The 12310-nt window shown below is 33.4% G+C and overlaps 1 long non-coding RNA gene across 1 annotated transcript; it reads right to left on the bottom strand.

Annotated features, from left to right (window-relative positions):
- Positions 1-8095: 8095 nt before the first annotated feature.
- Positions 8096-8652, bottom strand: LOC148213062 (uncharacterized). The gene is made up of 2 exons (XR_015792589.1): positions 8499-8652; positions 8096-8429 (listed from the first exon to the last, which is right to left on the bottom strand). It is a non-coding gene; the product is annotated as an uncharacterized LOC148213062 (long non-coding RNA).
- Positions 8653-12310: the final 3658 nt, after the last annotated feature.

The following is a 12310-nucleotide window of genomic DNA, read 5'->3' as shown; positions in this document are numbered from 1 at the left end:
TAGGAGAACCAATGGGAAATTAATATGAACCAATATTCTAAGGAAGCAAACTTTCCCTTTGGATTTTCAACCACTGCTCAACATGAGCCTCTTGAACCAGAAGCAAACTCATCCAATTCGTTACAGACTCTCATGATACAATATATGGCTAAGAATGACGCTGTAATACAAAATTAAACAGTTATGATTCAAAGTCAAACAACTATGATTTAGAGTCAAGCATCCTCTTTAAGAAATTTAGAAATTAAGATGGGGCAAATTGTAGAAGAATTAAGAAAGCAATCGTGTGAAGTTATCTCAGGCAATAATGAGACACTCAAATGGGAGGAGAAAGAATAATGTAGAACTTAAACATTAATTAGTGGCAACACATTTCCTCCACCAAATATTATGAGAGGATAGTAGGGTAAATCTCTCAAACCTTTTAGGTCGGTCCATCTGAGCTTCTACTACTGCTGTGTTGTTAGTGGGACAACGTCCTACTTACGTCGTTGTGACTCTTTCTTTCCTTAGGTGGGCTGCTTTTGGCCGGTTGTTCGTCCGTTGATGGGATGGGCTAACTAACATGCATGAATTTCCTCTTTCATTTGCCTTGATTGTGAGCTCGGGTCTCTCCAGTGACAATTTCAACCTCTCATGCCTAACTCCCCAAGGTGGACGCCAAGCATGCAAACTTCTTGTTACATGACACCGTGATCTACTTAGCAAGGAATCTCCTCACGTAGTCCTAGAGGCTTCGCTCTTCCTTTTCCGGATGGTGAGGAGGTACCTGGTAGAGTGTTGCCTCTCTTGTTGTGCGGCGAACTGGGCGATGAAGGCTTTTTAGAGCTTTTTCTAGGAAGATATGGAATGGGGAAATAACTACTGGTACCACTTCTTAGCTGAGCCCTGTGACTGAGGTTATGCTGAACGCACGCACTAAGCGTGGTACAATTCTATAGATGCAAGCGCACACCTGTCAAAGTAATATAAAATGGATGGAGTATCCAAGTATCGATCCTCAAGGACTTCTAAATAATTTCCAAACTCTAAAGTTTTAATGAATAGTGAACGTTGAAATGAGTGATTCTTGTAAAATGGGAAGTGGTCACAAATAATGGTTTTTAATTTGGGATTTGGTCTTATAATGGTAAAACCTAGCCCGAATTACTTCAAGTTAGCCAACAAAGAATCAAGGATACGCTAAGGACGATATGCATTTTACTTTAGGAACCAACGACTACGCTTTTCACTTGACTTATGTCTAAGCAAGTTCAAAGTCCTAAGACATTCCCTAATATGTCTATTATGAGAGATATCTTAGTTTTAGGATGGAAATAGTCGCAACCTCGGGTTAAGGTCCTATGTCTTGGCTACTTAACCGGAACCCTTATGTCTAAGGCGCTCCGCTCCTCGGTTTAACCACTCAACAATACAAATAAGCAACCTTTTCAGTATTGACTTGTTAAGACTTACAGTGGCCTTCTCTAAATCCTAACTTTTTGGGAAAACATGTTGAGCAATGAGTGGAAAGAAAAAACACTACTTCTTAGCAACCCTTTTTAGAAATAAAAGGCTAACTATCCATAACCGGGCTAGAGACGAGAATTTAGAAAGACATATTGAAGAAAATACCGCAAGTAAAATGGTTGAAATTGAAATGCATGTGTGAAAAAGAAAAGTTAACTAACGGAGAGTTTTGCTCGGGATTGAGAGCTTCGCCCTTCTCTTTCAAGCAAGGGGGAGTGTCACGTGCTCTTTCCTCCAAAAACACAACTCTCTTAAAAAATAAAGTAAAGGCGAAGGGAAGATAAGCAAAGTGCTAGATTTTTATAAATTTGAATAGGTAGAAAATAACTAAGTACAAACGGAAACAAAACAAAGCTCAATAAAGGAATGTAAAGTGCTCGGGATTTAAAAACTAAAAGCAATTAATGAAAGCAACTCAAATGTACTTAGAAAACAACAAAGAAACACTAAAAATGATCAAGAGAACGAAGCAAGGCTTGATGAATTTGGTGGAGAAGCTGCTGGAATTTATAGTTGTGCAGAATTGGTTAGGTAGGTCCTAAAACGCTGGTGGATCACCCATTTCCAACTCCTTTGACTGACTAAATCGTGCTCAGACTGATAGTGGAACACTTCTTCTACACGTATGCATCGGTTGGAACCACCAAAAAGCATTGGAAGACGCATTTCATTTAGGGCAAAGTTGGAAGAAAACCAGTTTTTCTACAGCCATGCAGGCGTCTGGCACCTCCCATATGGTTTTTCCGTCTTTTTGCTTCTTTTGATTAATTTGCACTCCCAAATGGTCCTAAAATGTCATAAATACAAGATAAGCCAACCACAAACCGTCATATATGAATTTTGCATGAATTGGAACTCAAACGACCGAGAAAAAGTCCAAAACAAAGTTAAAACATAGTAAAAACAACATCTAAAACCTTCTTTTTACGCATGTAAACAAGCGTAATCACCCTGCTGTGCAATGGAGAATGCTCGATAGTTCATCCCATTTGGATTCATGTGAAAATCCATTATGGACTCGTACGTCTCCACATGGTTTACCTGGTCGGTGAATGTTTCGTACTTGTTGAAGCTGGGGAGTTCCCTTTTGAAGAGATCTAGGCAGTTGAGATTTCCTGAGTAAATGTGGCTCCTTGGTTCATCATCATCTGATGAAGGCCTGCCATAGGCCTTTTTCAGGTCATTTCTCATCTGCCTTGGCTGCTTCTTCTTGAACTGCTCAAGTTGGAGCTGTAACTCCATGTTGTGACTGATTCAGATCGAGTTGGTCATTCCACATTTATTGTCTGGTTGCGATGTATGACTCTTCCTAAATCCTCATCCTTCTTTTGGATGACCAAGCGGAGACGAACAAGTGCAGGTATTTGTTATGTCGAGGTGGGTCGTTCCCCCCGGACTAGTTTGGAGGGGTGAAGGTTTGCCGACTTTGTCACTCTTTGTCTGTTTCCCTTTTCTAGGATCTTGAGGAATATTGGGCTCAAGTAGCTCGGGGAATGGGACCCCAGCGACTTGCAACGCCTCCACCATAGCCTCTATCCATGCCCTCATGTCAGCGACCTCATCCTGGAGTTCAATAGTCGAATCATTAGCGATCAAAAAATGCGTCCACTATGAATTCAGCCTGGTTATCAGCTTTCTGATGACGGGCGGTTTCACATGTTTGATTGTGCGCCTTTTTTATTATTAGGGGACTGATCTTGGTCCATCACATTTTAGTTGCTCAGAACTTGGAAACCGTTAGCCATCTCAATGCAATATTGATTGGCTTGATTAAATGTACTCATAGATGATGCCAACTATTGATGTCGAAATTTGCCCTACATCGTGGAGCGACTTATTCTCGACCCTAACAAGGCGTGGCAAGTGAGCAGGAAGTGAGAGACTAGCAAAAACAAGTAGTGGACTCTGATGCTCAAGTTAGTTATGAGTACAAGCTGGACAGATCAACTTTAGATAAATTTTTGTACCTGATAACGTGGAGTGAGGGTGTATTTATAGAAGTTAGATGGGCAGTTTCCCATATCCCATCGAATAAAACAATTTAACTGTTCCGAGAGTCAATGGCCTACTCTTTACTTTTGGTAGCGTTGGATCGGTATGGCAACCCTAGAGAGTTTAATGTGCCCAATTTAAACAAAAATAATACAGTTTTTGAGATATGTAATTTTAACAAAGTAAGATAAAATAAATTCAAAGGCAAACAAGAGAAATTTAAAGCAAACAATAAAATTCTAAAATTAATTGCAAAAATAAATAAGAGATAGGATAAGAGAATTTTGACACTAGGAATTTTTATAGTGGTTCGGCACAATTGTCCTACTCAACTTCTCAAGCACCTTTTGGGTTGTAAATTGAAATTCTGACTATTTCCAGAGTCAAAACAGTACACTGCACTTCACAAGAGCAAAGACAATCCTCTCCACGATGAGGATCACACCGTTACAATGAGTTGGAAATTTCGAAACACACACTTACAAACTCTCAAATAGAGTAAATGTACAAATTTGAGCTCACAAAAATTCAATCCTCACAATAATAAATTTCTCTCACAAATAAAATGAAAAGAAAAATTGAGAACGAGGAGAGATTAACAAATGAAAATTTTGAAGTTATGGAGGATTGAGAATAAGAGAATTGTATATAATTTTGAAGGAGTAGTTGAGTTTAAATAGAGGACAGAAAATGCTAAAAAATCAAGTTTAATTTTAAACTATTAGATCTTAAATATGTATGTATGTATGTATGTATGTATGTATGTATGTATGTGTGTGTGTGTGTATGTGTGTGTGTGTGTATATATGTATGTATGTATGTATGTATGTATGTGTGTGTGTGTGTGTATGTATGTGTAACAACCAAAAAATATATATATATATTTAAATTATTTTTTTTTAGTTGTTTTCTTTTATTTTCTCAAAGATAAACCTTTTTTGTTTTAGAAATTATTTTTAAAAGATAATTTGTTCTTAGAATTTAAAAAAATAAAAAGAAAGAGTTTTATTAAATCTTTATCTTTTTTATTATCCTTTTTAAATAAGGATTCATTAGGGTTTGTTATAAAAGCCCTTAAACCCTAGGTTTTATTTTCTTAAACTGTTAGACCTAGTTTTCTCTCAAAGAGAAAAAGAAAAGAAAGGAAGAAGAGTTTGGTATTTTCTCTCAAAGATCGGTAAGATTTTCTTCTCATTGTTTTAGTTTTATTTTTCTTGATTTGTAGTTATTTAATTCAGTCTATTGGGAAAAGTTTTGAGGTCTTTGTTTTTTAGAATAAAAGATTTTAAGGACTTTTGCCCTAAAACTTTTTCAGAATTTTTGGTTTGAATCTTTTTGTTTATGAGATTGTTTTTGGGCTATTTTGAGACTCTTTTTGCATAAAAAGTTTACCTATTTGTATCGTGTAAATTATAGTTTGTTGTTATGATTTTTACATGAAAAATTATATGTTTTTAGCAAGTTTTAAAGGTTTTATATATGGTTTTTCAGATCTGATTTTTCTATAAAAATTAGTAAATTGTTAATTGTTTTATGGAAAATTCTTGGAAGTTTTATTTTATAAAACAGAAAATTTTTCAGATTTAAATTCCCCAAATTTTCAATTGTTTAGAAGGTTTTTAAGCTGGTTTTATTGAGAAACTTTTTGTAAATTTAGTTCGTATTGATTTATATCGATTCTTCTAATTTTAAAATTTGTTATTGTTGAATTTAGAGGCTTTTTAACTTAGTTTTCAGATCTTGTTTTGTAGCCCCAAATCCGTACTTTCCTAATTATTTTGCATAAAAAAGAGTTTTGAATGGAAAATTGGGTAGATAAGATTTGGGTTAGTAATTGGTTGAATTTTAAATCATTTGATAGGATTTAAGAATTGATTTTGGATATTGGTTGTTTCTAGGTCTCTAAACAACTACCAAGGAAGAAGTTAATTAGATTCGTAGGATTTCTGAAAGAGGTAAGTAATTTGTCATATCCCTTCGAAAAAGTATTGTAAGTGATTTACCGTATCCCTTCGAAAAGTGTTGTAAGTAATTTGTCATATCCCTTCGAAAAAGTATTGTAAGTAATTTGTCATATCCCTTTGAAAAAGTATTGTAAGTAATTTGTCATATCCCTTCGAACAAGTATTGTAAGTGATTTGTCATATTTTAAAAATTAAAATGTATTTTGGATTTGATAAGAATATTTGAAATTGATATCTTGCATATGAAATTGAAGTTTTATTATGGATTTGAAAACTAATTTGGCAATTGAAATTATGTTTATTTGCAAAGTATTTGAAGTATTCTTAAATGATTTGATAAAGTTTTGTTTAGATTTATTTAAAGGTTTGAAATTGAAATTTTGTTTATTTGTGAAATATTTGAAATCACGTTTTGGAGGATTGATAAAATTTGTTTTAAATTATTTCAATGTTTTGAATTAATTTAATATTGAAAGTAAGTATTTGTTTTGCATTTTATTTGAAAAATATTTTTGATTGATTTGATAGGGCTATCCGGATATGTCATGTGTTTTGAGGAATGTTTTGCTTATTTGGGGTAGTAGTCTAATTTGGAATTGATGGATTTCTATTATGGCTTATTTGTGGGAAGACACTTTTGTGGTTTGGCATTCCTTGGGAATGAAGATTCATATGTGTGTTATTCACTCACATAACCTCACACTTAAGTAACTCTGTTCTGGTCGATATTAATTCAAAACCTCTGATTGAAGCTTCTGATTGATTTGGTGTTACCGACGGGTAACCACATATGTTCTGTAGGCTACCCAAATAATACAACCTTCCACTCTGATTTTGAAAGTATGAATGAATGTAAGATTGTTTTGAATGTTTGAATGATTTAGTTATTCAAAAGTTTGAAAATTGTACCAAGTGTTTTAGAATGAACATTGAAAGTTTTGATTGAAAGAAAGTTTGTTTTGAAGGATTTGAAGTTTAATCGAATTAAAGTTTGTTTTAAAAGAATGAAAGTTTGATTTGATTGATTGGAAATTTTATCTTATTTGAAGACTTTGTTTTCGAAAATCTAGTTTATTTTTGAAAGTTTTGAAAATTGTATTAAATATTTTTAAAGGACTATAAAAGTTTTGATTTGTTCGTATTTTTCTTTACGAATGTTTGAAAGGAAAATAAATTTTGAAATTCGATATGAAAATTGCTTATTGAGTATTTTTTTACTCAGTTTTTCTAAATGTTTTCAGATAAAGGTTCAAGTGACTGCTCAGATAGTGATTGAGGAATAGCGTTCTGGCATGAGGAGTTGAAATCTTTAGTATTTTCCATTGTTATTAGCTTATGAGAACTTAGTTAGTTCTGGTAGTTATTCTTTGGCTTTATTATAGTGTAGGTTTTCTTTTTGTTTCAAAGTTGGATTTGTCCTTATCTTTTGTCATAGTATCGTATTAAATAAAGAATTCTTTCCGTTAATTTAGTGTTTAGTTGTTTACGCTTCCGCATTTTGTCAGAATGACCGTATTGGAAAATACGGGTTGTTACAGTATGTATGTATGTATGTGTGTGTATGTATGTATGTATGTGTATATGTACGTATGTGTGTATTTGCGTATGTGTGTATGTGTGTATGTGTGTATGTGTGTATGTATGTATGTGTGTGTGTATGTATGTGTGTATGTGTATATGTATGTGTGTATGCATGAATGTGTGTGTGGTGAGAAACGGTTAAAAATTTTCAAAACTTGTTTTTTTAATCACTGACACATGTCAGCATTAGCATGATGTAATTATTATTTTTTTTTATTTTTAATATTTTTTTTCAAAGTTCATGTTGTAACTTTTTTTTTTTACCATTTCTTTTCTTTTCCTTTTCTATATATATATTAACAAAACAAGTTTGCCATTTGTCAACCTATTAATTGTCCACGTCATCTTCTCGGGTATTTTTCCTTTCTTGTTTCGATCGTAACTTCTCCGTCTGAGCTCTGATTTGGATGATCCAATAGTCGTTGGAATCGTTGTAACGAGATCTACGTTGTAGACACTTTAAAATACTAAAATTATCAATAAATAAAAATTAAATTTGTTATAATCAAAACATTAATTAATTAATTAATTTGAGACTAAGGGCCAAATAAGCTCGGGGTAAACCCTTGGCACAAGTAGGCATACCAATCTAGGAGCTCGACGCTCCTCGTGAGCCATATAGCACAGTCCACGTGGATCACTCTTTGACCGCACCCCAACAGTATCACACACACAAATAAATGAGTTACCTTTCGTATTTGATATTTTGGCTCGAGAATAATGATTGACCTTCTTTCCAAAGCTAGGTTTAGAAACTGCGTTGGAGATGAAGGAATTTGCTTTCATACTAACACCTATATTACTCCGAATGGCAATGTAATTGGAAACTGGTTGGTGAATCAAACATCATTTCTAATAGTTTGATGTTATTTTCAAGAATAAGGTAACTAAATTTGCTCTACTAAGTTTTTATGATATAAAATCACTCCGTTATATTATATTGAAAATAGATTTAATTATTCCTCACTACTTTATAATGTAAGGTAAATTTTCAATGGACTAATTGATTTGAAATACAAAAGAAATAAGATATGCTAAATTCACAAGAATGATGCGCAAGAAAGTAAACATCAGATTAATTTTTTAATTTACTCAAAATTTACCCAACTAGATCACAATCTTATTTCGTAAACTTTAAACTCCACAAGGAAGACTGGCAGGCATTTCACATGCTGGCTGATTAGTTCTTGAGGTCCACATCTTTCTTGTTGTCTCCGGAGTGATTTTCATTGCTAATCTTCTGAGAGTTGAAGGGCTTCTCGGCTGGGCAATAGCACAAGCCAATTTCGCAAAAGCAGAGGCGAGTGTTGTAGCAATCTTTATCAGTCTTGCATGTGATATGCAGCAAGGAGCTTGCTTTTGAGCCCAATGGCTTACTTGACACTATAATAAAACGTCCCGTAAACAACAACAGCAAAAAGGTGGTAGAGGAAAAACACTAGAGCAGTTTACCTGAACCAAACACGGTAAGAAACAAGATCATTGCAGCCAAAAAGGAGAACTTGATAGCGAATTTGTTGGCCATAACTATGATATTTGGTTGAGTCTTTCTTTTATTAGAGAGTTTTGTTTCTGATAATTTGGTCTCTCCAGCAGAAAGCTTATATAATCGAGAAGTGCTTATTGCTTTAAAACTATAAAAGGCAACAAAATAAATTGAAAAGAAAATATGGAAGGATAGTAAGAAATGGAAGGTTATCATATCACAAATGTTCACTGAATATAATCCAATAGACAAAACGTATGCATTCAATCACATTTTTCTTCTTCTTTTGCCATAACTTTTTGTTACTTTATCTAACAAAAAGTTGAGTTGACATGCTATTGAATGGTATTCGTCTTTCTCCTCGTTATTGTCTTATTATTATTATTATTATTGTTTTGTTCTTTCAACTTTCAAACTTGTTTGGGTGTTCTTCCATATTTCTCATTTTTTTCTCTTGTTCATGATTTTCTTTTTCAAATTTGAATAAAAGAAGGTGAATCTATAACGGCAAAAAAAGAAGGAAGCCATGAATAATAGATTTTAATTCATTTATATTGGATATCTAATGCTCCCCTCACTTGTGGGCACCCAACAAGTGGAAATCAATATAAAATGGGGAGGAACATCTTAACCACCCCTCAACCCAAAAACTTTAAATTTGGTCTGAACACAGGTCCTATCGCTCTGATACTATCTTAAGAATGAATAAACTACCACTCAACCCAAAAGCTTAAGCTGATGGGTTGAATAAATTTAATTTATTTTTCCAAGCCTACAAGTGAGAGGAGTGTTGAGATACTCATAAATGAATTAATTTTTTGGTTAAGTGGTGGTTTACTCATTCTAAAGAAACGATGGAAAAATAAGTCTATATTGACACGAAATTTCTAGAGAAATTGGATTCATGGAATTTCAAATTGATTTTGAATATTTGTGTAGTTGTATGTTCCACTAATTCTCTCTCTTCAACCTGAACTTGATTAGAGGGTTGGATTCTTCGTTGGATCAAAGTCTCTAGTGCACTTGTAAAGTCTTCATATGTTCGAAATCTTCTATTTAAAGAGTCTTAAATTTGCTATGAGACTCTTTTGAATTCTCTAACTTCTATACCCTTAAAGTGAAAGGTGGATCCTTTATTTATAGAATTTTTCACGTGCTTTAGTGAGCTTGGGATATTATTGACTCAATCATTGGACTTGGAGTCTATTTGTTTAGAATTTATAGTAGGTGTTTATATTTGCTATCCAATTTTAAAAAATGGCCAAGTGAAAAATGTCTATTTCTATTTTTCTAACTGGGTTGATTTTGACTCTTGTACCTTTTCTATTTGATTATTATTTTTAAAAGTAAAATATCGCAACTTCCATTCTTAGATTCTATCTCTTATTGATTCTAGATTTTTTTTTCAACCAACACTGTTGCTATAAATTTACTTGACAAAATTCACCAAATATAAGGGGACAACACATTGAGGGAGACGATCAAAGGGAAACGATCGAAGCCAAAGGAGAAAGAGAGTTTGTTCTTTTATGTTCAGCGTATTTGTTCTTTGCGTTCACCGTATTTGTTCATCTCTTCATCGTATTTGTTTCCATCTTGCATCTTCGTATTTCTATTTCTAATTATATTTTGTTCATTATATATTCTTTAAGATTTTTTAGTATCATTTTCGATATTAACTTTATTGTTTAAATTTTATATTTTTAGTATAATTTTCAATAATAATTTCCTTATTTAATTTTTTTTTAGATTTTAATTTAATTAATATGTTTTTCCTTAGATTTTTTTAGTATAATTCTCCTAAAAATTGGTTGGTACCATATTTGAATTTCAAAAGTATAGGTAAGATTCTAAAAAATCTTTGAATTGTTTTAAAAATGGTTTGGGAAAATATAGGTATAATTCTCCTATAAAAAAGAGAAAAAATTATTTTAATATCATGAGAGGGTAATTTTGTACCTAAAAAATTAGTAGCGATTTTCGTATTTTTATATTGGTCATTCTTCAAAAATGAAACTTGTTTGGCCATTTTTTGAAATGACTAATTTTAAATGACTATATGTGTTCTTACCCCTATTTTGTTTCATGAGTTTTAGTGGGTCTAGGGTTTGAACGACTACAAATTGGACCTCGACCTTATTTGGGTCATATGTCCAATTCTCTTTAGTGGATTCATACTTATTAAAAATGGGCCACAAGTTACTTATGAATTAATTTAGGGAAATTTAAGTGGATGGCTAAATTTTGCCACCAGTTTTAAAAAATGTCTATTAATTTTAAATTTTGCACAAATGACTAAAGGGTATTTTAGGAGTTTTACAAAAGAACGTAGTTTTCCAACAATACCCTTTTCTATGTCTTTTTGACTTTTTCTTATATTCAACCACGTAACAAACTTTGTTTTGAATTCAAAACGAGTTTCCTACATTCATGGGATTTCAAGTTAATTATTTTAATTACTTTGTCTTTTATTTCAGTTAACTTAAACGATTTGTGTACAACGATTCATCTCTCATCTCATCGTTCTGCAATTGTTCTACTGATGCCTCTTAAATTTGTAGCCTTTGGGCATGTATGGTCATCAGATTCAGTTTCTTAAACTTCTTTTGGCGATGAGTTATTTTTCTTATGTTCATCGGTGGATTCATTATTCACTCTTTCACTCTTCATTAGATTTTGTATCGTTCTTTAAAACATTAGAAAATTTATCAAAATTAAAAGGTCAATAAATGTATATACCAAGTAAAGAAAAATCAAAATTAGAATTCAATACACTATATATCACCATGAAACTCAATTATGTCAATACATGTATATACGAATTCAAGAATTAACAAAATACGAAAGTCAATACATGTATATACAACTATACAACTCAAATATCATAAGTAGAATGTCAATACATGTATATACCAATAATTACCTCACTAACACGTTCTTCCTCAACTATCTTGAGACCCTTTCATTTTCCTCAAATGTACGAGTACAGTTAGCTCAGTGAATCTAATTTGTAAATATTACTGTAAAAATTAACAAATAAGAAATATATAAACTACTGCATCTATGCATCTTTTTCACTTTCTAAGTTGATTTTGCACGATTCCTTTACTGTTATATCAGTAGCTTTTAATCATCGTCGAGATGTTCCTCCTCTAACTTTTACCATATCTATAGATTCTATTTAGAATTTAAACTATATAAATTTAGTAAGTCTGTTGCAGTTGTAGATATATACTTCTCAAATCTAGTTATAAACAAAAGACACATGTCGGTCCCACACTTGTATTTTTTAAATACCTTAAAATATAGGAAAACCAAATATATCTTTCTAAATACGACTAAAATACGCAAAATCTGAACAAAGGGTATTACCTACATCGAACAGTTGCTAGAAGATGGAAGTTGGGTGGCAGATCGGAAACATATCGAAGCAGCAGTAAGTGGATCTCGTCTCGGGCAGCCGACGGATCGTATCGGCCTTGGGCAGATCTGGTTGGGCGTCGTGACGGTAGATCTGATTTGGGACGTGGCGCATCAAGCAAATATGGTACGTGTTGCGACCAACGGGGAGGGTGGCGGCGGTTGGGTGCGGCGACGACGAGTCTGGTTTTGGTTCGTGGACGGCGGCGTGAAGGTGAGCGGCGCACGGATCTGCTTCGTGAGGTGAGCAGCAAGATGAGATGGTGGCCTTGAAGGTGAGTGGCAGGATGGCGGCTTGCGGATCTGCTTCGTGAGGAAGACGATGGCTGTGGGGTGCATGAAGTTGCTTGAGACCAAA

Source organism: Momordica charantia (assembly GCF_013281855.1).
Source record: "Momordica charantia cultivar OHB3-1 chromosome 1 unlocalized genomic scaffold, Mcharantia_2.0 BLBB01000001.1, whole genome shotgun sequence".
Lineage (NCBI taxonomy): Eukaryota > Viridiplantae > Streptophyta > Magnoliopsida > Cucurbitales > Cucurbitaceae > Momordica > Momordica charantia.
The sequence above is the reverse complement of the archived record's forward strand: the minus strand, read 5'-3'. Positions and strand labels throughout refer to the sequence as shown.